Source organism: Eschrichtius robustus, chromosome 1 (genome assembly GCF_028021215.1).
Source record: "Eschrichtius robustus isolate mEscRob2 chromosome 1, mEscRob2.pri, whole genome shotgun sequence".
NCBI lineage: Eukaryota > Metazoa > Chordata > Mammalia > Artiodactyla > Eschrichtiidae > Eschrichtius > Eschrichtius robustus.
Window position 1 is genome coordinate 144,123,454 of NC_090824.1, and position 23,741 is coordinate 144,147,194.

Consider the following 23,741-nt stretch of genomic DNA (forward strand, 5'->3'; position numbering starts at 1 on the left):
TGAAGCCTCGGTGATTTCTGTCCACTTCTCAGGTGCAGGTGCTGGGGAAGGCTGGCCGTCGGCACAAAGAAGAAGACCTTCGTGTGCTCTGATGACTGGACGTGCTAAGAAGAACTGGAAAAAGTGAGGCGGGCCCATGTCCCCGAGCATGGTCGTGGATAACTCAGGATGGTAGGTATTCAAGCACCCCAAATGTGCCATTAGGTATTAGGTTTTCCTCAGACGGGCCCAATGGCTTCAAGAGTGGATTGATTGTTCCTCTTGCTGAGTGACCTGAGGGCTGTGGATTCTCCAGGCTTTTGAGGTAGCCCAGGCTCATGGCTCCTGTACAGAGCCCCGCGCACACCCCGGTTGTGTTCTGCAGCGTCCCAGCATGTGCTTGGATCGATGATGACACCCTTGCATGCATTTCTTGGAAAATCTGAACCAAATGAGTGAGAACACTCTACCGTCTCCTCATCAAAACTGAGGTTCAGCACGTTTCCTCTCTCAGGGGGAGAGGACAGTTAGGAATGAGGGCCAGCGTCCCCCGCCGACATGCATGCAAACACCACCAAAGGCTCCAGGATTAGAGGGGCTCCTGTAAGAGGGTTGACCGTGTCTGCACATAAGCTGTGTTATCTGTGAATCCAGGGTCCCTGCTGAATGGCTGTTGAGGGAATGCGAGGGGGCAGGCTCTCCTGCTGGTCTTAAGAGTCGGAGTGTGTGCTGGTCTAGGCCCAGTTAGCTTGCAGTTGGGAGGTGAGTTTTGGCCAGGATCACGCATCGTGCATGCCATTTTGGGGGTTGATTCTGGAAGCCAAAATGCGCAAGCGTCCGTGGTTGGTGCCTTGAACCTCAGGCCAGGCCTGTGGATGTCCCTGTTCTTGCGTTTTTCACGGTGAGGTTCTCGAGTGCCTAGTGAGGCTGGAGCAATGGGCGGTGGTGAGCTCGGTTGGGCATCGGAGGAAAGCGGCTGAAGGATTCGGCCTCACTGCTGCCCTTGTTTGCTTCTCTACTTTAACTCCCGGCACAGTGTTGATGCCAAGTGGGTCATCGTGGAGTGGGGACAGGAACGAGTGCTGAATTTAAACCTGCGTGGATCACTGATGGCCCGCACAGGAAGGTAACGGAAGATGTGGACATGTCCTTTGTGATGTCGTGGAATAGGCTATCATAATTGGGTTGCAGGTGCTGGCCTCGGCTTCCCAAGGATGTGTCATGTTCGTGATTGGCTGGCATCAGCTGCCTATGGAGGGGATGGCTTTGGCAGTTCAGGTGGATGAGGTGAGGTAGGTAACTGTGTAGATTTGGAATCCCATTGCCAGAGGAAAGACACCCAAAGGGTGTCTTGCGAGACGTAAAGAAGATTGACATGGTGACGCGACTGTGCTGGCCTGCTTGGAGGATGTTTAGTTATGCGAACATCCCCTTTGGCCGCCTTGTTCCCTTGTTTCGGAATGTGCAAAGCGAAAGTGCTTCTCCCGGGGGGGCATGACTCGGCTTGCGAACAGCCATAGGTTTATCTGGAGCAGTCCATTGGGGGGACAGAGGTGGGGGCACTGTTGCGACACCAGGCGAACTGTCGTGGACAGCCACTGTGCCCATTCAAGGTTCCAGGTCCCCTCGTGTGGCAAAGGTTTTCCGTTGAAAGTCTGTCTGTGGTCCTCGGGGACAGTGCCTTTGATCACTGTGAGTTCCTCGGTTGTGTCGCTGTGGCAGTGGAGAATTGCCAGGATGCATGGGGTGGGGTGGGCATCATCCAAGCAGACAGGCTTGCGGTGTGTCTTCCCTGCTGTTCAGTGTCTCCGTGTTCGCATGATGTCTGTGGCTTCAAGTGGAGTCGAGTCGCCCTGCAGGCAGGAGGAGGGCACTTAGGACCAGGCTGTGTAGCGTTTGAGTGTTTCCTCAGTGGTCAGGGCCGCGAACCCTACCAGTTGGAAGCTTGCCTCTACGTGGCCGGGAAGGTGGCCTAATTTCCGCTGTGGGGTTCCAACCTGTGTCATGGTTGCTGAAGCCCAACACTTCCCATTGAGGGCTTCCCACGGGGTCATGGAAAGTGATTTGGTCTAGTTGGCGAGATGAGGCACTTGGGCCGAAGTCCATTAACGCCTTGAGAAGTGCCAGGCTGCATCGTGCTTTTTGGCAACTGCAGGTCAGTGTCAGCCCGCCCATGGGAGGTTACCTTGCTTCCGGGAGCACTGGGAGTGACCCCAAGGGCACATCAGATGTGCTGGTAGGTGGCAGGTTCTCCAGGTCCACATAGGTGTGACACCCACGGCCGGGAGGGAGGTCTCGTCCAGTCTTTGTGCTTTGGTCAGAAGGCGTGGCTGTGGGAGAGCGGGAGTCTGTGGCCTATTTCGACAGCCTTGGGGTCAAAGTTCGCATGCGGCCTCATGAAGCTGACAGGGGTCTTTCTCCTTTCAGTTGGGGGTCCAACCAGGGTGCTGTGTATAAACTATGACGTTTACTGTTAGAGGCGTCTGCAGAGGGCCACAGGGACACCCAGAGACCAAGACGCGTATTTAGCGGCACACACAGGAATCCACAAACGCATCCTCGTGCAGAGTCACAGTCACACACGCCCACACGTGTGAATACACAAATACAGCGTCTCACACACCGAGCAACGTACGTGCGTAACTTCCTTCAGTCGTGCTGTGAGACACACAATCAGTTTTCGGTAAGGGATAGTGGTACTTGGGAAGGAGGTTCCAGGCTCACGCCCAGATTATGTGTTCACAAAAATCATGTTCTCTGAGGACCCTGGTGCAATTTAGAACCCTGCGTGATTTCTGTCCACTTCTCAGGTGCAGTTGCAGCGTAAGGCTGGCTGTTGGCAGAGAAGAAGACCTTCGCATTGTCTGATGTCTGGATGTGCTAAGGAGAACTGGAAAAAGAGGGGCTGGTGCATGTTGCCGAGCATGGCTGTGGATATCTAAGGACGGTAGGCGTTCACCCATACTAAGATGTGCCATTGGATATTAGGATTTCCACAGATGGACCCAATGGTTGCAAGAGTGGATTGATTGTTGGTCCTGCTGAGTGGCCTGAGGACTGTGGATTCCCCAGGCAGTTGGAGTATTTCCAGGTCATGGCTCCTCTGCAGAGACCCACGTCCTTCCCTTTTGTGTTCTGCAGCGTCCCAGCATGTGTTTGGATCGATGATGACACCCTTATATGCATTCCTTGGAAAATCTGAACAAAATGAGTGAGAACGCTCTACCGTCTCCTCATCGAAACTGAGGTCCAGCACGTTTCCTCTCTCGGGAGTACGGGACAGTTAGGAGTGAGGGCCAACGTCCCCTGCTGACAGGCATGCAAACACCACTAAGGGCTCCAGCATTGGAGGGGCTCCTGTCTGAGGGTCGACCATGTCTGCCCATAAGCTGGGTCATCTATGAATCCCCGGTCCCTGCTAAAAGGCCGTTGAGGGAATGCAAGAGGGCAGGCTTTCCTGCTAGTCTTCAGGGTCGGAGTGTGTTCTGGTATAGACCCAGTAAGATTGCAGCTTGGAGAGGTGATTTTTGGACAGGATCACGCTTTGTGCATGCCGCTTCCGAGGTTGATTATGGAAGCCAAAATGAGCAAGCTTCCGTGGTTGGAGCCTGGAGCCTCAGGCCAGGCCTGTGGCCCTCTCTGTTGTTGTGTTTCACGCAGTGAGGTTCTTGACTGCCCGGTGTGGCTGGAGCAGTGGGCGGGCGTGGGCGGGAGTTGGGCGATGGCGGAAGGGGGCTGAAGGTTTAGGCCTCAGTGCTGCCCCTGTCAGCTCCTCTGCTGAAGTTGCCGGCACACTGTTGGCGCTAAGTGGATGTTCGTGGAGTGGGGTGTGGGTCGAGTGAAGCATTTCAGTCTGGGTGGTGGCTGCTGGCCTGGAGAGAAAGGTAAGGTATCATGAGGAAAGGTCCTGTGTGATGTTGTAGGATGGGCTGTCATCATTGGGTTGCAGGCGCTGGCCTCGGCTTCCCAAGAATGTGTCTTGTTCGTGATGGGCTGGCATAAGCTGCCTATGGAGCGGATGGCTTTGGCAGTTCAAGTGGGTGAGTTGAGGTAGGTAACTCGTGTAGAGTTGCAATCCCGTTGCCCGAGGAATGACACCCAAAGGGTGTCTTGCGGGAAGTAGGGAAGATCGACATGCTGAGGCGTCTGTGCCGGCCTCCTTGGAGGTAGTTGAGTTATGCGAACATCCCCTTTGGCCGCTTTGTTCCCTTGTTTGGCAATGTGTAAAGCGAAAGTGTTTCTCCCGTGGGGGAATGACGCGACCGGCCAGTGTAGCACGCAGGCCTTTCGAACAGCCAGAGGTTTATCTGGAGCAGTCCATTGGTGGGGCAGAGATGGGGGCCCCATTGCCATGCCTGCTGTGCTGCCGTGGCCAGACACTGTTCCCTTTCAGGTTTCCAAGTCCCCTCGCATGGCAGAGGTCTTCCGTTGAATGTCTGTCTGTGGTCCTCGGGGACCATGCCTTTGATCACTGTGAGTTATTCGGTAGTGTCACTGTGGCAGTGGAGAATTTCCAGGATGCATGGGGTGGGATCAGCATCAGCGAAGGAGACAGGCTTGTGGTCTGTCTTCCCTGGTGTTCAGTGTTCCCGTATTCTGAAGACGTTTGTGGTTTCCAGTAGGGTCGTGTCGCCCTGTGGGCTGGAGGAGGGCACGTAGGACGAGGCTTTCAAGGGTTTGAGAGTTTCCTTAGGGGTCAGGGCCGTGAACATTCAAGATGGGAGCTGCCTGAGACGTGGCTGGGCATGTGGAGTAGTCTCCGCCGTGGGGATCCGACATGGGTCATGGTGGCTGAGGCCCACCACTTCCTGTGGTGGGCATTCCCACGGGTCAATGGAAAGTGATTAGGCCTAGTTGGCGAGAAGTGGCACGTGGGCCCACGTTCGTTAGCCCCTTGAGTGGTTTCAGGCTGCATCTTGGCAGTCGACAGCTGCCGGTCGGTGTCGGCCCGACCATGGGAGTTCCCTTGCTTCCGGAAGTGCTGCGAGTGACCCCAAATGCCCATCAGATATACTGGTAGCTGACAGAGTCTCGAGGTGCACGTAGATGTCACAGCCAAGGCCCGGAGGCAGGTCTCGTCCAGGCTGTGTGTTTTTGTCAGAAGGCGTGGCTGTGGGAGAGCGGGAGTCCAAGGACTATTTCAACAGCCCCTGGGGGTCAAAGTGTGCCTGTGGCCTCTTGAAGCTGACAGGTGTCTTTCTCCTTTCAGTTGGGGGTCTAACCAGGGTGCTGTGTATAAACTATTACTTTTATTGTTGGACTCCTCTTCACAGGGCCATAGGGACACACAGAGACCAAGATGCGTATTCAGCGGCACACAGAGAAACCCACAAGCACGTCCGCATGCGCAGTCACAGTCACACATGCCCAAACGCGTGAACACACACATACAGCCTCTCACACACCGGCCAACGTATGTGCCTAACTTCCTGCAGTCGTACTATCAGACAGGCAGTCAATTCTCGGTAAGGGATAGAGGTCCTGGGGAAGCAGTTTCAGAGCTCGAGGCCAGGTAAATGTTTGTATGGATCATGTCCTCTGAGGACACCGGCCCACTTATGAAGCCTCGGTGATTTCTGTCCACTTCTCAGGTGCAGGTGCTGGGGAAGGCTGGCCGTCGGCACAAAGAAGAAGACCTTCGTGTGCTCTGATGACTGGACGTGCTAAGAAGAACTGGAAAAAGTGAGGCGGGCCCATGTCCCCGAGCATGGTCGTGGATAACTCAGGATGGTAGGTATTCAAGCACCCCAAATGTGCCATTAGGTATTAGGTTTTCCTCAGACGGGCCCAATGGCTTCAAGAGTGGATTGATTGTTCCTCTTGCTGAGTGACCTGAGGGCTGTGGATTCTCCAGGCTTTTGAGGTAGCCCAGGCTCATGGCTCCTGTACAGAGCCCCGCGCACACCCCGGTTGTGTTCTGCAGCGTCCCAGCATGTGCTTGGATCGATGATGACACCCTTGCATGCATTTCTTGGAAAATCTGAACCAAATGAGTGAGAACACTCTACCGTCTCCTCATCAAAACTGAGGTTCAGCACGTTTCCTCTCTCAGGGGGAGAGGACAGTTAGGAATGAGGGCCAGCGTCCCCCGCCGACATGCATGCAAACACCACCAAAGGCTCCAGGATTGGAGGGGCTCCTGTAAGAGGGTTGACCGTGTCTGCACATAAGCTGTGTTATCTGTGAATCCAGGGTCCCTGCTGAATGGCTGTTGAGGGAATGCGAGGGGGCAGGCTCTCCTGCTGGTCTTAAGAGTCGGAGTGTGTGCTGGTCTAGGCCCAGTTAGCTTGCAGTTGGGAGGTGAGTTTTGGCCAGGATCACGCATCGTGCATGCCATTTTGGGGGTTGATTCTGGAAGCCAAAATGCGCAAGCGTCCGTGGTTGGTGCCTTGAACCTCAGGCCAGGCCTGTGGATTTCCCTGTTCTTGCGTTTTTCACGGTGAGGTTCTCGAGTGCCTAGTGAGGCTGGAGCAATGGGCGGGGGTGAGCTCGGTTGGGCATCGGAGGAAAGCGGCTGAAGGATTCGGCCTCGCTGCTGCCCTTGTTTGCTTCTCTACTTTAACTCCCGGCACAGTGTTGATGCCAAGTGGGTCATCGTGGAGTGGGGACAGGAACGAGTGCTGAATTTAAACCTGCGTGGATCACTGATGGCCCGCACAGGAAGGTAAGGGAAGATGTGGACATGTCCTTTGTGATGTCGTGGAATAGGCTATCATAATTGGGTTGCAGGTGCTGGCCTCGGCTTCCCAAGGATGTGTCATGTTCGTGATTGGCTGGCATCAGCTGCCTATGGAGGGGATGGCTTTGGCAGTTCAGGTGGATGAGGTGAGGTAGGTAACTGTGCAGATTTGGAATCCCATTGCCAGAGGAAAGACACCCAAAGGGTGTCTTGCGAGACGTAAAGAAGATTGACATGGTGACGCGACTGTGCTGGCCTGCTTGGAGGATGTTTAGTTATGCGAACATCCCCTTTGGCCGCCTTGTTCCCTTGTTTCGGAATGTGCAAAGCGAAAGTGCTTCTCCCGGGGGGGCATGACTCGGCTTGCGAACAGCCATAGGTTTATCTGGAGCAGTCCATTGGGGGGACAGAGGTGGGGGCACTGTTGCGACACCAGGCGAACTGTCGTGGACAGCCACTGTGCCCTTTCAAGGTTCCAGGTCCCCTCGTGTGGCAAAGGTTTTCCGTTGAAAGTCTGTCTGTGGTCCTCGGGGACAGTGCCTTTGATCACTGTGAGTTCCTCGGTTGTGTCGCTGTGGCAGTGGAGAATTGCCAGGATGCATGGGGTGGGGTGGGCATCATCCAAGCAGACAGGCTTGCGGTGTGTCTTCCCTGCTGTTCAGTGTCTCCGTGTTCGCATGATGTCTGTGGCTTCAAGTAGAGTCGAGTCGCCCTGCAGGCAGGAGGAGGGCACTTAGGACGAGGCTGTGTAGCGTTTGAGTGTTTCCTCAGTGGTCAGGGCCGCGAACCCTACCAGTTGGAAGCTTGCCTCTACGTGGCCGGGAAGGTGGCCTAATTTCCGCTGTGGGGTTCCAACCTGTGTCATGGTTGCTGAAGCCCAACACTTCCCATTGAGGGCTTCCCACGGGGTCATGGAAAGTGATTTGGTCTAGTTGGCGAGATGAGGCACTTGGGCCGAAGTCCATTAACGCCTTGAGAAGTGCCAGGCTGCATCGTGCTTTTTGGCAACTGCAGGTCAGTGTCAGCCCGCCCATGGGAGGTTACCTTGCTTCCGGGAGCACTGGGAGTGACCCCAAGGGCACATCAGATGTGCTGGTAGGTGGCAGGTTCTCCAGGTCCACATAGGTGTGACACCCACGGCCGGGAGGGAGGTCTCGTCCAGTCTTTGTGCTTTGGTCAGAAGGCGTGGCTGTGGGAGAGCGGGAGTCTGTGGCCTATTTCGACAGCCTTGGGGTCAAAGTTCGCATGCGGCCTCATGAAGCTGACAGGGGTCTTTCTCCTTTCAGTTGGGGGTCCAACCAGGGTGCTGTGTATAAACTATGACGTTTACTGTTAGAGGCGTCTGCAGAGGGCCACAGGGACACCCAGAGACCAAGACGCGTATTTAGCGGCACACACAGGAATCCACAAACGCATCCTCGTGCAGAGTCACAGTCACACACGCCCACACGTGTGAATACACAAATACAGCGTCTCACACACCGAGCAACGTACGTGCGTAACTTCCTTCAGTCGTGCTGTGAGACACACAATCAGTTTTCGGTAAGGGATAGTGGTACTTGGGAAGGAGGTTCCAGGCTCACGCCCAGATTATGTGTTCACAAAAATCATGTTCTCTGAGGACCCTGGTGCAATTTAGAAACCTGCGTGATTTCTGTCCACTTCTCAGGTGCAGTTGCAGCGTAAGGCTGGCTGTTGGCAGAGAAGAAGACCTTCGCATTGTCTGATGTCTGGATGTGCTAAGGAGAACTGGAAAAAGAGGGGCTGGTGCATGTTGCCGAGCATGGCTGTGGATATCTAAGGACGGTAGGCGTTCACCCATACTAAGATGTGCCATTGGATATTAGGATTTCCACAGATGGACCCAATGGTTGCAAGAGTGGATTGATTGTTGGTCCTGCTGAGTGGCCTGAGGACTGTGGATTCCCCAGGCAGTTGGAGTATTTCCAGGTCATGGCTCCTCTGCAGAGACCCACGGCCTTCCCTTTTGTGTTCTGCAGCGTCCCAGCATGTGTTTGGATCGATGATGACACCCTTATATGCATTCCTTGGAAAATCTGAACAAAATGAGTGAGAACGCTCTACCGTCTCCTCATCGAAACTGAGGTCCAGCACGTTTCCTCTCTCGGGAGTACGGGACAGTTAGGAGTGAGGGCCAACGTCCCCTGCTGACAGGCATGCAAACACCACTAAGGGCTCCAGCATTGGAGGGGCTCCTGTCTGAGGGTCGACCATGTCTGCCCATAAGCTGGGTCATCTATGAATACCCGGTCCCTGCTAAAAGGCCGTTGAGGGAATGCAAGAGGGCAGGCTTTCCTGCTAGTCTTCAGGGTCGGAGTGTGTTCTGGTATAGACCCAGTAAGATTGCAGCTTGGAGAGGTGATTTTTGGACAGGATCACGCTTTGTGCATGCCGCTTCCGAGGTTGATTATGGAAGCCAAAATGAGCAAGCTTCCGTGGTTGGAGCCTGGAGCCTCAGGCCAGGCCTGTGGCCCTCTCTGTTGTTGTGTTTCACGCAGTGAGGTTCTTGACTGCCCGGTGTGGCTGGAGCAGTGGGCGGGCGTGGGCGGGAGTTGGGCGATGGCGGAAGGGGGCTGAAGGTTTAGGCCTCAGTGCTGCCCCTGTCAGCTCCTCTGCTGAAGTTGCCGGCACACTGTTGGCGCTAAGTGGATGTTCGTGGAGTGGGGTGTGGGTCGAGTGAAGCATTTCAGTCTGGGTGGTGGCTGCTGGCCTGGAGAGAAAGGTAAGGTATCATGAGGAAAGGTCCTGTGTGATGTTGTAGGATGGGCTGTCATCATTGGGTTGCAGGCGCTGGCCTCGGCTTCCCAAGAATGTGTCTTGTTCGTGATGGGCTGGCATAAGCTGCCTATGGAGCGGATGGCTTTGGCAGTTCAAGTGGGTGAGTTGAGGTAGGTAACTTGTGTAGAGTTGCAATCCCGTTGCCCGAGGAATGACACCCAAAGGGTGTCTTGCGGGAAGTAGGGAAGATCGACATGCTGAGGCGTCTGTGCCGGCCTCCTTGGAGGTAGTTGAGTTATGCGAACATCCCCTTTGGCCGCTTTGTTCCCTTTTTTGGCAATGTGTAAAGCGAAAGTGTTTCTCCCGTGGGGGAATGACGCGACCGGCCAGTGTAGCACGCAGGCCTTTCGAACAGCCAGAGGTTTATCTGGAGCAGTCCATTGGTGGGGCAGAGATGGGGGCCCCATTGCCATGCCTGCTGTGCTGCCGTGGCCAGACACTGTTCCCTTTCAGGTTTCCAAGTCCCCTCGCATGGCAGAGGTCTTCCGTTGAATGTCTGTCTGTGGTCCTCGGGGACCATGCCTTTGATCACTGTGAGTTATTCGGTAGTGTCACTGTGGCAGTGGAGAATTTCCAGGATGCATGGGGTGGGATCAGCATCAGCGAAGGAGACAGGCTTGTGGTCTGTCTTCCCTGGTGTTCAGTGTTCCCGTATTCTGAAGACGTTTGTGGTTTCCAGTAGGGTCGTGTCGCCCTGTGGGCTGGAGGAGGGCACGTAGGACGAGGCTTTCAAGGGTTTGAGAGTTTCCTTAGGGGTCAGGGCCGTGAACATTCAAGATGGGAGCTGCCTGAGACGTGGCTGGGCATGTGGAGTAGTCTCCGCCGTGGGGATCCGACATGGGTCATGGTGGCTGAGGCCCACCACTTCCTGTGGTGGGCATTCCCACGGGTCAATGGAAAGTGATTAGGCCTAGTTGGCGAGAAGTGGCACGTGGGCCCACGTTCGTTAGCCCCTTGAGTGGTTTCAGGCTGCATCTTGGCAGTAGACAGCTGCCGGTCGGTGTCGGCCCGACCATGGGAGTTCCCTTGCTTCCGGAAGTGCTGCGAGTGACCCCAAATGCCCATGAGATTTACTGGTAGCTGACAGAGTCTCGAGGTGCACGTAGATGTCACAGCCAAGGCCCGGAGGCAGGTCTCGTCCAGGCTGTGTGTTTTTGTCAGAAGGCGTGGCTGTGGGAGAGCGGGAGTCCAAGGACTATTTCAACAGCCCCTGGGGGTCAAAGTGTGCCTGTGGCCTCTTGAAGCTGACAGGTGTCTTTCTCCTTTCAGTTGGGGGTCTAACCAGGGTGCTGTGTATAAACTATTTCTTTTATTGTTGGACTCCTCTTCACAGGGCCATAGGGACACACAGAGACCAAGACGCGTATTCAGCGGCACACAGAGAAACCCACAAGCACGTCCGCATGCGCAGTCACAGTCACACATGCCCAAACGCGTGAACACACACATACAGCCTCTCACACACCGGCCAACGTATGTGCCTAACTTCCTGCAGTCGTACTATCAGACAGGCAGTCAATTCTCGGTAAGGGATCGAGGTCCTGGGGAAGCAGTTTCAGAGCTCGAGGCCAGGTAAATGTTTGTATGGATCATGTCCTCTGAGGACACCGGCCCACTTATGAAGCCTCGGTGATTTCTGTCCACTTCTCAGGTGCAGGTGCTGGGGAAGGCTGGCCGTCGGCACAAAGAAGAAGACCTTCGTGTGCTCTGATGACTGGACATGCTAAGAAGAACTGGAAAAAGTGAGGCGGGCCCATGTCCCCGAGCATGGTCGTGGATAACTCAGGATGGTAGGTATTCAAGCACCCCAAATGTGCCATTAGGTATTAGGTTTTCCTCAGACGGGCCCAATGGCTTCAAGAGTGGATTGATTGTTCCTCTTGCTGAGTGACCTGAGGGCTGTGGATTCTCCAGGCTTTTGAGGTAGCCCAGGCTCATGGCTCCTGTACAGAGCCCCGCGCACACCCCGGTTGTGTTCTGCAGCGTCCCAGCATGTGCTTGGATCGATGATGACACACTTGCATGCATTTCTTGGAAAATCTGAACCAAATGAGTGAGAACACTCTACCGTCTCCTCATCAAAACTGAGGTTCAGCACGTTTCCTCTCTCAGGGGGAGAGGACAGTTAGGAATGAGGGCCAGCGTCCCCCGCCGACATGCATGCAAACACCACCAAAGGCTCCAGGATTGGAGGGGCTCCTGTAAGAGGGTTGACCGTGTCTGCACATAAGCTGTGTTATCTGTGAATCCAGGGTCCCTGCTGAATGGCTGTTGAGGGAATGCGAGGGGGCAGGCTCTCCTGCTGGTCTTAAGAGTCGGAGTGTGTGCTGGTCTAGGCCCAGTTAGCTTGCAGTTGGGAGGTGAGTTTTGGCCAGGATCACGCATCGTGCATGCCATTTTGGGGGTTGATTCTGGAAGCCAAAATGCGCAAGCGTCCGTGGTTGGTGCCTTGAACCTCAGGCCAGGCCTGTGGATCTCCCTGTTCTTGCGTTTTTCACGGTGAGGTTCTCGAGTGCCTAGTGAGGCTGGAGCAATGGGCGGTGGTGAGCTCGGTTGGGCATCGGAGGAAAGCGGCTGAAGGATTAGGCCTCGCTGCTGCCCTTGTTTGCTTCTCTACTTTAACTCCCGGCACAGTGTTGATGCCAAGTGGGTCATCGTGGAGTGGGGACAGGAACGAGTGCTGAATTTAAACCTGCGTGGATCACTGATGGCCCGCACAGGAAGGTAAGGGAAGATGTGGACATGTCCTTTGTGATGTCGTGGAATAGGCTATCATAATTGGGTTGCAGGTGCTGGCCTCGGCTTCCCAAGGATGTGTCATGTTCGTGATTGGCTGGCATCAGCTGCCTATGGAGGGGATGGCTTTGGCAGTTCAGGTGGATGAGGTGAGGTAGGTAATTGTGTAGATTTGGAATCCCATTGCCAGAGGAAAGACACCCAAAGGGTGTCTTGCGAGACGTAAAGAAGATTGACATGGTGACGCGACTTTGCTGGCCTGGTTGGAGGATGTTTAGTTATGCGAACATCCCCTTTGGCCGCCTTGTTCCCTTGTTTGGGAATGTGCAAAGCGAAAGTGCTTCTCCCGGGGGGGCATGACTCGGCTTGCGAACAGCCATAGGTTTATCTGGAGCAGTCCATTGGGGGGACAGAGGTGGGGGCACTGTTGCGACACCAGGCGAACTGTCGTGGACAGCCACTGTGCCCTTTCAAGGTTCCAGGTCCCCTCGTGTGGCAAAGGTTTTCCGTTGAAAGTCTGTCTGTGGTCCTCGGGGACAGTGCCTTTGATCACTGTGAGTTCCTCGGTTGTGTCGCTGTGGCAGTGGAGAATTGCCAGGATGCATGGGGTGGGGTGGGCATCATCAAAGCAGACAGGCTTGCGGTGTGTCTTCCCTGCTGTTCAGTGTCTCCGTGTTCGCATGATGTCTGTGGCTTCAAGTAGAGTCGAGTCGCCCTGCAGGGAGGAGGAGGGCACTTAGGACGAGGCTGTGTAGCGTTTGAGTGTTTCCTCAGTGGTCAGGGCCGCGAACCCTACCAGTTGGAAGCTTGCCTCTACGTGGCCGGGAAGGTGGCCTAATTTCCGCTGTGGGGTTCCAACCTGTGTCATGGTTGCTGAAGCCCAACACTTCCCATTGAGGGCTTCCCACTGGGTCATGGAAAGTGATTTGGTCTAGTTGGCGAGATGAGGCACTTGGGCCGAAGTCCATTAACGCCTTGAGAAGTGCCAGGCTGCATCGTGCTTTTTGGCAACTGCAGGTCAGTGTCAGCCCGCCCATGGGAGGTTACCTTGCTTCCGGGAGCAATGGGAGTGACCCCAAGGGCACATCAGATGTGCTGGTAGGTGGCAGGATCTCCAGGTCCACATAGATGTGACACCCACGGCTGGGAGGGAGGTCTCGTCCAGTCTTTGTGCTTTGGTCAGAAGGCGTGGCTGTGGGAGAGCGGGAGTCTGTGGCCTATTTCGACAGCCTTGGGGTCAAAGTTCGCATGCGGCCTCATGAAGCTGACAGGGGTCTTTCTCCTTTCAGTTGGGGGTCCAACCAGGGTGCTGTGTATAAACTATGACGTTTACTGTTAGAGGCGTCTACAGAGGGCCACAGGGACACCCAGAGACCAAGACGCGTATTTTGCGGCACACACAGGAATCCACAAGCGCATCCTCGTGCAGAGTCACAGTCACACACGCCCACACGTGTGAATACACAAATACAGCGTCTCACACACCGGGCAACGTACGTGCGTAACTTCCTTCAGTCGTGCTGTGAGACACACAATCAGTTTTCGGTAAGGGATAGTGGTACTTGGGAAGGAGGTTCCAGGCTCACGCCCAGATTATGTGTTCACAAAAATCATGTTCTCTGAGGACCCTGGTGCAATTTAGAAACCTGCGTGATTTCTGTCCACTTCTCAGGTGCAGTTGCAGCGTAAGGCTGGCTGTTGGCAGAGAAGAAGACCTTCGCATTGTCTGATGTCTGGATGTGCTAAGGAGAACTGGAAAAAGAGGGGCTGGTGCATGTTGCCGAGCATGGCTGTGGATATCTAAGGACGGTAGGCATTCACCCATACTAAGATGTGCCATTGGATATTAGGATTTCCACAGATGGACCCAATGGTTGCAAGAGTGGATTGATTGTTGGTCCTGCTGAGTGGCCTGAGGACTGTGGATTCCCCAGGCAGTTGGAGTATTTCCAGGTCATGGCTCCTCTGCAGAGACCCACGGCCTTCCCTTTTGTGTTCTGCAGCGTCCCAGCATGTGTTTGGATCGATGATGACACCCTTATATGCATTCCTTGGAAAATCTGAACAAAATGAGTGAGAACGCTCTACCGTCTCCTCATCGAAACTGAGGTCCAGCACGTTTCGTCTCTCGGGAGTACGGGACAGTTAGGAGTGAGGGCCAACGTCCCCTGCTGACAGGCATGCAAACACCACTAAGGGCTCCAGCATTGGAGGGGCTCCTGTCTGAGGGTCGACCATGTCTGCCCATAAGCTGGGTCATCTATGAATCCCCGGTCCCTGCTAAAAGGCCGTTGAGGGAATGCAAGAGGGCAGGCTTTCCTGCTAGTCTTCAGGGTCGGAGTGTGTTCTGGTATAGACCCAGTAAGATTGCAGCTTGGAGAGGTGATTTTTGGACAGGATCAGGCTTTGTGCATGCCGCTTCCGAGGTTGATTATGGAAGCCAAAATGAGCAAGCTTCCGTGGTTGGAGCCTGGAGCCTCAGGCCAGGCCTGTGGCCCTCTCTGTTGTTGTGTTTCACGCAGTGAGGTTCTTGACTGCCCGGTGTGGCTGGAGCAGTGGGCGGGCGTGGGCGGGAGTTGGGCGATGGCGGAAGGGGGCTGAAGGTTTAGGCCTCAGTGCTGCCCCTGTCAGCTCCTCTGCTGAAGTTGCCGGCACACTGTTGGCGCTAAGTGGATGTTCGTGGAGTGGGGTGTGGGTCGAGTGAAGCATTTCAGTCTGGGTGGTGGCTGCTGGCCTGGAGAGAAAGGTAAGGTATCATGAGGAAGGGTCCTGTGTGATGTTGTAGGATGGGCTGTCATCATTGGGTTGCAGGCGCTGGCCTCGGCTTCCCAAAAATGTGTCTTGTTCGTGATGGGCTGGCATAAGCTGCCTATGGAGCGGATGGCTTTGGCAGTTCAAGTGGGTGAGTTGAGGTAGGTAACTTGTGTAGAGTTGCAATCCCGTTGCCCGAGGAATGACACCCAAAGGGTGTCTTGCGGGAAGTAGGGAAGATCGACATGCTGAGGCGTCTGTGCCGGCCTCCTTGGAGGTAGTTGAGTTATGCGAACATCCCCTTTGGCCGCTTTGTTCCCTTGTTTGGCAATGTGTAAAGCGAAAGTGTTTCTCCCGTGGGGGAATGACGCGACCGGCCAGTGTAGCACGCAGGCCTTTCGAACAGCCAGAGGTTTATCTGGAGCAGTCCATTGGTGGGGCAGAGATGGGGGCCCCATTGCCTTGCCTGCTGTGCTGCCGTGGCCAGACACTGTTCCCTTTCAGGTTTCCAAGTCCCCTCGCATGGCAGAGGTCTTCCGTTGAATGTCTGTCTGTGGTCCTCGGGGACCATGCCTTTGATCACTGTGAGTTATTCGGTAGTGTCACTGTGGCAGTGGAGAATTTCCAGGATGCATGGGGTGGGATCAGCATCAGCGAAGGGGACAGGCTTGTGGTCTGTCTTCCCTGGTGTTCAGTGTTCCCGTGTTCTGAAGATGTTTGTGGTTTCCAGTAGGGTCGTGTCGCCCTGTGGGTTGGAGGAGGGCACGTAGGACGAGGCTTTCAAGGGTTTGAGAGTTTCCTTAGGGGTCAGGGCCGTGAACATTCAAGATGGGAGCTGCCTGAGACGTGGCTGGGCATGTGGAGTAGTCTCCGCCGTGGGGATCCGACATGGGTCATGGTGGCTGAGGCCCACCACTTCCTGTGGTGGGCATTCCCACGGGTCAATGGAAAGTGATTAGGCCTAGTTGGCGAGAAGTGGCACGTGGGCCCACGTTCGTTAGCCCCTTGAGTGGTTTCAGGCTGCATCTTGGCAGTAGACAGCTGCCGGTCGGTGTCGGCCCGACCATGGGAGTTCCCTTGCTTCCGGAAGTGCTGCGAGTGACCCCAAATGCCCATGAGATATACTGGTAGCTGACAGAGTCTCGAGGTGCACGTAGATGTCACAGCCAAGGCCCGGAGGCAGGTCTCGTCCAGGCTGTGTGTTTTTGTCAGAAGGCGTGGCTGTGGGAGAGCGGGAGTCCATGGACTATTTCAACAGCCCCTGGGGGTCATAGTGTGCCTGCGGCCTCTTGAAGCTGACAGGGGTCTTTCTCCTTTCAGTTGGGGGTCTAACCAGGGTGCTGTGTATAAACTATTTCTTTTATTGTTGGACTCCTCTTCACAGGGCCATAGGGACACACAGAGACCAAGACGCGTATTCAGCGGCACACAGAGAAACCCACAAGCACGTCCGCATGCGCAGTCACAGTCACACATGCCCAAACGCGTGAACACACACATACAGCCTCTCACACACCGGCCAACGTATGTGCCTAACTTCCTGCAGTCGTACTATCAGACAGGCAGTCAATTCTCGCTAAGGGATAGAGGTCCTTGGGAAGCAGTTTCAGAGCTCGAGGCCAGGTAAATGTTTGTATGGATCATGTCCTCTGAGGACACCGGCCCACTTATGAAGCCTCGGTGATTTCTGTCCACTTCTCAGGTGCAGGTGCTGGGGAAGGCTGGCCGTCGGCACAAAGAAGAAGACCTTCGTGTGCTCTGATGACTGGACGTGCTAAGAAGAACTGGAAAAAGTGAGGCGGGCCCATGTCCCCGAGCATGGTCGTGGATAACTCAGGATGGTAGGTATTCAAGCACCCCAAATGTGCCATTAGGTATTAGGTTTTCCTCAGACGGGCCCAATGGCTTCAAGAGTGGATTGATTGTTCCTCTTGCTGAGTGACCTGAGGGCTGTGGATTCTCCAGGCTTTTGAGGTAGCCCAGGCTCATGGCTCCTGTACAGAGCCCCGCGCACACCCCGGTTGTGTTCTGCAGCGTCCCAGCATGTGCTTGGATCGATGATGACACCCTTGCATGCATTTCTTGGAAAATCTGAACCAAATGAGTGAGAACACTCTACCGTCTCCTCATCGAAACTGAGGTTCAGCACGTTTCCTCTCTCAGGGGGAGAGGACAGTTAGGAATGAGGGCCAGCGTCCCCCGCCGACATGCATGCAAACACCACCAAGGGCTCCAGGATTGGAGGGGCTCCTGTCTGAGGGTTGACCGTGTCTGCACATAAGCTGTGTTATCTGTGAATCCCGGGTCCCTGCTGAATGGCTGTTGAGGGAATGCGAGGGGGCAGGCTCTCCTGCTGGTCTTAAGAGTCGGAGTGTGTGCTGGTATAGGCCCAGTTAGCTTGCAGTTGGGAGGTGAGTTTTGGCCAGGATCACGCATCGTGCATGCCATTTTGGCGGTTGATTCTGGAAGCCAAAATGAGCAAGCGTCCGTGGTTGGTGCCTTGAACCTCAGGCCAGGCCTGTGGATCTCCCTGTTCTTGCGTTTTTCACGGTGAGGTTCTCGAGTGCCTAGTGAGGCTGGAGCAATGGGCTGTGGTGAGCTCGGTTGGGCATCGGAGGAAAGCGGCTGAAGGATTAGGCCTCGCTGCTGCCCTTGTTTGCTTCTCTACTTTAACTCCCGGCACAGTGTTGATGCCAAGTGGGTCATCGTGGAGTGGGGACAGGAACGAGTGCTGAATTTAAACCTGCGTGGATCACTGATGGCCCGCACAGGAAGGTAAGGGAAGATGTGGACATGTCCTTTGTGATGTCGTGGAATAGGCTATCATAATTGGGTTGCAGGTGCTGGCCTCGGCTTCCCAAGGATGTGTCATGTTCGTGATTGGCTGGCATCAGCTGCCTATGGAGGGGATGGCTTTGGCAGTTCAGGTGGATGAGGTGAGGTAGGTAACTGTGTAGATTTGGAATCCCATTGCCAGAGGAAAGACACCCAAAGGTTGTCTTGCGAGACGTAAAGAAGATTGACATGGTGACGCGTCTGTGCTGGCCTCCTTGGAGGATGTTTAGTTATGCGAACATCCCCTTTGGCCGCCTTGTTCCCTTGTTTGGGAATGTGCAAAGCGAAAGTGCTTCTCCCGGGGGGGGCATGACTCGGCTTGCGAACAGCCATAGGTTTATCTGGAGCAGTCCATTGGGGGGACAGAGGTGGGGGCACTGTTGCGACACCAGGCGAACTGTCGTGGACAGCCACTGTGCCCTTTCAAGGTTCCAGGTCCCCTCGTGTGGCAAAGGTTTTCCGTTGAAAGTCTGTCTGTGGTCCTCGGGGACAGTGCCTTTGATCACTGTGAGTTCCTCGGTTGTGTCGCTGTGGCAGTGGAGAATTGCCAGGATGCATGGGGTGGGGTGGGCATCATCAAAGCAGACAGGCTTGCGGTGTGTCTTCCCTGCTGTTCAGTGTCTCCGTGTGAGCATGATGTCTGTGGCTTCAAGTAGAGTCGAGTCGCCCTGCAGGCAGGAGGAGGGCACTTAGGACGAGGCTGTGTAGCGTTTGAGTGTTTCCTCAGTAGTCAGGGCCGCGAACCCTACCAGTTGGAAGCTTGCCTATACGTGGCCGGGAAGGTGGCCTAATTTCCGCTGTGGGGTTCCAACCTGTGTCATGTTTGCTGAAGCCCAACACTTCCCATTGAGGGCTTCCCACGGGGTCATGGAAAGTGATTTGGTCTAGTTGGCGAGATGAGGCACTTGGGCCGAAGTCCATTAACGCCTTGAGAAGTGCCAGGCTGCATCGTGCTTTTTGGCAACTGCAGGTCAGTGTCAGCCCGCCCATGGGAGGTTACCTTGCTTCCGGGAGCACTGGGAGTGACCCCAAGGGCACATCAGATGTGCTGGTAGGTGGCAGGATCTCCAGGTCCACATAGGTGTGACACCCACGGCCGGGAGGGAGGTCTCGTCCAGTCTTTGTGCTTTGGTCAGAAGGCGTGGCTGTGGGAGAGCGGGAGTCTGTGGCCTATTTCGACAGCCTTGGGGTCAAAGTTCGCATGCGGCCTCATGAAGCTGACAGGGGTCTTTCTCCTTTCAGTTGGGGGTCCAACCAGGGTGCTGTGTATAAACTATGACGTTTACTGTTAGAGGCGTCTGCAGAGGGCCACAGGGACACCCAGAGACCAAGACGCGTATTTAGCGGCACACACAGGAATCCACAAACGCATCCTCGTGCAGAGTCACAGTCACACACGCCCACACGTGTGAATACACAAATACAGCGTCTCACACACCGAGCAACGTACGTGCGTAACTTCCTTCAGTCGTGCTGTTAGACACACAATCAGTTTTCGGTAAGGGATAGTGGTACTTGGGAAGGAGGTTCCAGGCTCACGCCCAGATTATGTGTTCACAAAAATCATGTTCTCTGAGGACCCTGGTGCAATTTAGAAACCTGCGTGATTTCTGTCCACTTCTCAGGTGCAGTTGCAGCGTAAGGCTGGCTGTTGGCAGAGAAGAAGACCTTCGCATTGTCTGATGTCTGGATGTGCTAAGGAGAACTGGAAAAAGAGGGGCTGGTGCATGTTGCCGAGCATGGCTGTGGATATCTAAGGATGGTAGGCATTCACCCATACTAAGATGTGCCATTGGATATTAGGATTTCCACAGATGGACCCAATGGTTGCAAGAGTGGATTGATTGTTGGTCCTGCTGAGTGGCCTGAGGACTGCGGATTCCCCAGGCAGTTGGAATATTTCCAGGTCATGGCTCCTCTGCAGAGAGCCACGGCCTTCCCTTTTGTGTTCTGCAGCGTCCCAGCATGTGTTTGGATCGATGATGACACCCTTATATGTATTCCTTGGAAAATCTGAACAAAATGAGTGAGAACGCTCTACCGTCTCCTCATCGAAACTGAGGTCCAGCACGTTTCCTCTCTCGGGAGTACGGGACAGTTAGGAGTGAGGGCCAACGTCCCCTGCTGACAGGCATGCAAACACCACTAAGGGCTCCAGCATTGGAGGGGCTCCTGTCTGAGGGTCGACCATGTCTGCCCATAAGCTGGGTCATCTATGAATCCCCGGTCCCTGCTAAAAGGCCGTTGAGGGAATGCAAGAGGGCAGGCTTTCCTGCTAGTCTTCAGGGTCGGAGTGTGTTCTGGTATAGACCCAGTAAGATTGCAGCTTGGAGAGGTGATTTTTGGACAGGATCACGCTTTGTGCATGCCGCTTCCGAGGTTGATTATGGAAGCCAAAATGAGCAAGCTTCCGTGGTTGGAGCCTGGAGCCTCAGGCCAGGCCTGTGGCCCTCTCTGTTGTTGTGTTTCACGCAGTGAGGTTCTTGACTGCCCGGTGTGGCTGGAGCAGTGGGCGGGCGTGGGCGGGAGTTGGGCGATGGCGGAAGGGGGCTGAAGGTTTAGGCCTCAGTGCTGCCCCTGTCAGCTCCTCTGCTGAAGTTGCCGGCACACTGTTGGCGCTAAGTGGATGTTCGTGGAGTGGGGTGTGGGTCGAGTGAAGCATTTCAGTCTGGGTGGTGGCTGCTGGCCTGGAGAGAAAGGTAAGGTATCATGAGGAAGGGTCCTGTGTGATGTTGTAGGATGGGCTGTCATCATTGGGTTGCAGGCGCTGGCCTCGGCTTCCCAAGAATGTGTCTTGTTCGTGATGGGCTGGCATAAGCTGCCTATGGAGCGGATGGCTTTGGCAGTTCAAGTGGGTGAGTTGAGGTAGGTAACTTGTGTAGAGTTGCAATCCCGTTGCCCGAGGAATGACACCCAAAGGGTGTCTTGCGGGAAGTAGGGAAGATCGACATGCTGAGGCGTCTGTGCCGGCCTCCTTGGAGGTAGTTGAGTTATGCGAACATCCCCTTTGGCCGCTTTGTTCCCTTGTTTGGCAATGTGTAAAGCGAAAGTGTTTCTCCCGTGGGGGAATGACGCGACCGGCCAGTGTAGCACGCAGGCCTTTCGAACAGCCAGAGGTTTATCTGGAGCAGTCCATTGGTGGGGCAGAGATGGGGGCCCCATTGCCATGCCTGCTGTGCTGCCGTGGCCAGACACTGTTCCCTTTCAGGTTTCCAAGTCCCCTCGCATGGCAGAGGTCTTCCGTTGAATGTCTGTCTGTGGTCCTCGGGGACCATGCCTTTGATCACTGTGAGTTATTCGGTAGTGTCACTGTGGCAGTGGAGAATTTCCAGGATGCATGGGGTGGGGTCAGCATCAGCGAAGGGACAGGCTTGTCGTCTGTCTTCCCTGGTGTTCAGTGTTCCCGTATTCTGAAGACGTTTGTGGTTTCCAGTAGGGTCGTGTCGCCCTGTGGGCTGGAGGAGGGCACGTAGGACGAGGCTTTCAAGGGTTTGAGAGTTTCCTTAGGGGTCAGGGCCGTGAACATTCAAGATGGGAGCTGCCTGAGACGTGGCTGGGCATGTGGAGTAGTCTCCGCCGTGGGGATCCGACATGGGTCATGGTGGCTGAGGCCCACCACTTCCTGTGGTGGGCATTCCCACGGGTCAATGGAAAGTGATTAGGCCTAGTTGGCGAGAAGTGGCACGTGGGCCCACGTTCGTTAGCCCCTTGAGTGGTTTCAGGCTGCATCTTGGCAGTAGACAGCTGCCGGTCGGTGTCGGCCCGACCATGGGAGTTCCCTTGCTTCCGGAAGTGCTGCGAGTGACCCCAAATGCCCATGAGATATACTGGTAGCTGACAGAGTCTCGAGGTGCACGTAGATGTCACAGCCAAGGCCCGGAGGCAGGTCTCGTCCAGGCTGTGTGTTTTTGTCAGAAGGCGTGGCTGTGGGAGAGCGGGAGTCCATGGACTATTTCAACAGCCCCTGGGGGTCAAAGTGTGCCTGCGGCCTCTTGAAGCTGACAGGGGTCTTTCTCCTTTCAGTTGGGGGTCTAACCAGGGTGCTGTGTATAAACTATTTCTTTTATTGTTGGACTCCTCTTCACAGGGCCATAGGGACACACAGAGACCAAGACGCGTATTCAGCGGCACACAGAGAAACCCACAAGCACGTCCGCATGCGCAGTCACAGTCACACATGCCCAAACGCGTGAACACACACATACAGCCTCTCACACACCGGCCAACGTATGTGCCTAACTTCCTGCAGTCGTACTATCAGACAGGCAGTCAATTCTCGGTAAGGGATAGAGGTCCTTGGGAAGCAGTTTCAGAGCTCGAGGCCAGGTAAATGTTTGTATGGATCATGTCCTCTGAGGACACCGGCCCACTTATGAAGCCTCGGTGATTTCTGTCCACTTCTCAGGTGCAGGTGCTGGGGAAGGCTGGCCGTCGGCACAAAGAAGAAGACCTTCGTGTGCTCTGATGACTGGACGTGCTAAGAAGAACTGGAAAAAGTGAGGCGGGCCCATGTCCCCGAGCATGGTCGTGGATAACTCAAGATGGTAGGTATTCAAGCACCCCAAATGTGCCATTAGGTATTAGGTTTTCCTCAGACGGGCCCAATGGCTTCAAGAGTGGATTGATTGTTCCTCTTGCTGAGTGACCTGAGGGCTGTGGATTCTCCAGGCTTTTGAGGTAGCCCAGGCTCATGGCTCCTGTACAGAGCCCCGCGCACACCCCGGTTGTGTTCTGCAGCGTCCCAGCATGTGCTTGGATCGATGATGACACCCTTGCATGCATTTCTTGGAAAATCTGAACCAAAAGAGTGAGAACACTCTACCGTCTCCTCATCGAAACTGAGGTTCAGCACGTTTCCTCTCTCAGGGGGAGAGGACAGTTAGGAATGAGGGCCAGCGTCCCCCGCCGACATGCATGCAAACCCCACCAAGGGCTCCAGGATTGGAGGGGCTCCTGTCTGAGGGTTGACCGTGTCTGCACATAAGCTGTGTTATCTGTGAATCCCGGGTCCCTGCTGAATGGCTGTTGAGGGAATGCGAGGGGGCAGGCTCTCCTGCCGGTCTTAAGAGTCGGAGTGTGTGCTGGTCTAGGCCCAGTTAGCTTGCAGTTGGGAGGTGAGTTTTGGCCAGGATCACGCATCGTGCATGCCATTTTGGGGGTTGATTCTGGAAGCCAAAATGAGCAAGCGTCCGTGGTTGGTGCCTTGAACCTCAGGCCAGGCCTGTGGATCTCCCTGTTCTTGCGTTTTTCACGGTGAGGTTCTCGAGTGCCTAGTGAGGCTGGAGCAATGGGCGGGGGTGAGCTCGGTTGGGCATCGGAGGAAAGCGGCTGAAGGATTAGGCCTCGCTGCTGCCCTTGTTTGCTTCTCTACTTTAACTCCCGGCACAGTGTTGATGCCAAGTGGGTCATCGTGGAGTGGGCACAGGAACGAGTGCTGAATTTAAACCTGCGTGGATCACTGATGGCCCGCACAGGAAGGTAAGGGAAGATGTGGACATGTCCTTTGTGATGTCGTGGAATAGGCTATCATAATTGGGTTGCAGGTGCTGGCCTCGGCTTCCCAAGGATGTGTCATGTTCGTGATTGGCTGGCATCAGCTGCCTATGGAGGGGATGGCTTTGGCAGTTCAGGTGGATGAGGTGAGGTAGGTAACTGTGTAGATTTGGAATCCCATTGCCAGAGGAAAGACACCCAAAGGGTGTCTTGCGAGACGTAAAGAAGATTGACATGGTGACGCGTCTGTGCTGGCCTCCTTGGAGGATGTTTAGTTATGCGAACATCCCCTTTGGCCGCCTTGTTCCCTTATTTGGGAATGTGCAAAGCGAAAGTGCTTCTCCCGGGGGGGGCATGACTCGGCTTGCGAACAGCCATAGGTTTATCTGGAGCAGTCCATTGGGGGGACAGAGGTGGGGGCACTGTTGCGACACCAGGCGAACTGTCGTGGACAGCCACTGTGCCCTTT

General features: G+C 55.0%; 9 non-coding genes across 9 annotated transcripts; all 9 read left to right on the plus strand.

The window, feature by feature from the left end:
- Positions 1 to 381: 381 nt before the first annotated feature.
- Positions 382 to 474, plus strand: LOC137750064 (small nucleolar RNA SNORD116). The gene has a single exon (XR_011070360.1). It is a non-coding gene; the product is annotated as a small nucleolar RNA SNORD116 (small nucleolar RNA).
- A 2,663-nt stretch (positions 475 to 3,137) lies between these two features.
- LOC137753491 (small nucleolar RNA SNORD116) lies at positions 3,138 to 3,230 on the plus strand. Its single transcript, XR_011071495.1, has one exon. It is a non-coding gene; the product is annotated as a small nucleolar RNA SNORD116 (small nucleolar RNA).
- Positions 3,231 to 5,919: 2,689 nt separating this feature from the next.
- On the plus strand, positions 5,920 to 6,012 carry LOC137750070 (small nucleolar RNA SNORD116). Its single transcript, XR_011070361.1, has one exon. It is a non-coding gene; the product is annotated as a small nucleolar RNA SNORD116 (small nucleolar RNA).
- A 2,663-nt stretch (positions 6,013 to 8,675) lies between these two features.
- Positions 8,676 to 8,768, plus strand: LOC137753503 (small nucleolar RNA SNORD116). The gene has a single exon (XR_011071497.1). It is a non-coding gene; the product is annotated as a small nucleolar RNA SNORD116 (small nucleolar RNA).
- A 2,689-nt stretch (positions 8,769 to 11,457) lies between these two features.
- Positions 11,458 to 11,550, plus strand: LOC137750494 (small nucleolar RNA SNORD116). Its single transcript, XR_011070464.1, has one exon. It is a non-coding gene; the product is annotated as a small nucleolar RNA SNORD116 (small nucleolar RNA).
- A 2,663-nt stretch (positions 11,551 to 14,213) lies between these two features.
- Positions 14,214 to 14,306, plus strand: LOC137753506 (small nucleolar RNA SNORD116). The gene has a single exon (XR_011071498.1). It is a non-coding gene; the product is annotated as a small nucleolar RNA SNORD116 (small nucleolar RNA).
- A 2,689-nt stretch (positions 14,307 to 16,995) lies between these two features.
- Positions 16,996 to 17,088, plus strand: LOC137778823 (small nucleolar RNA SNORD116). Its single transcript, XR_011077014.1, has one exon. It is a non-coding gene; the product is annotated as a small nucleolar RNA SNORD116 (small nucleolar RNA).
- A 2,664-nt stretch (positions 17,089 to 19,752) lies between these two features.
- Positions 19,753 to 19,845, plus strand: LOC137754054 (small nucleolar RNA SNORD116). Its single transcript, XR_011071720.1, has one exon. It is a non-coding gene; the product is annotated as a small nucleolar RNA SNORD116 (small nucleolar RNA).
- Positions 19,846 to 22,533: 2,688 nt separating this feature from the next.
- LOC137750902 (small nucleolar RNA SNORD116) lies at positions 22,534 to 22,626 on the plus strand. Its single transcript, XR_011070635.1, has one exon. It is a non-coding gene; the product is annotated as a small nucleolar RNA SNORD116 (small nucleolar RNA).
- Positions 22,627 to 23,741: the final 1,115 nt, after the last annotated feature.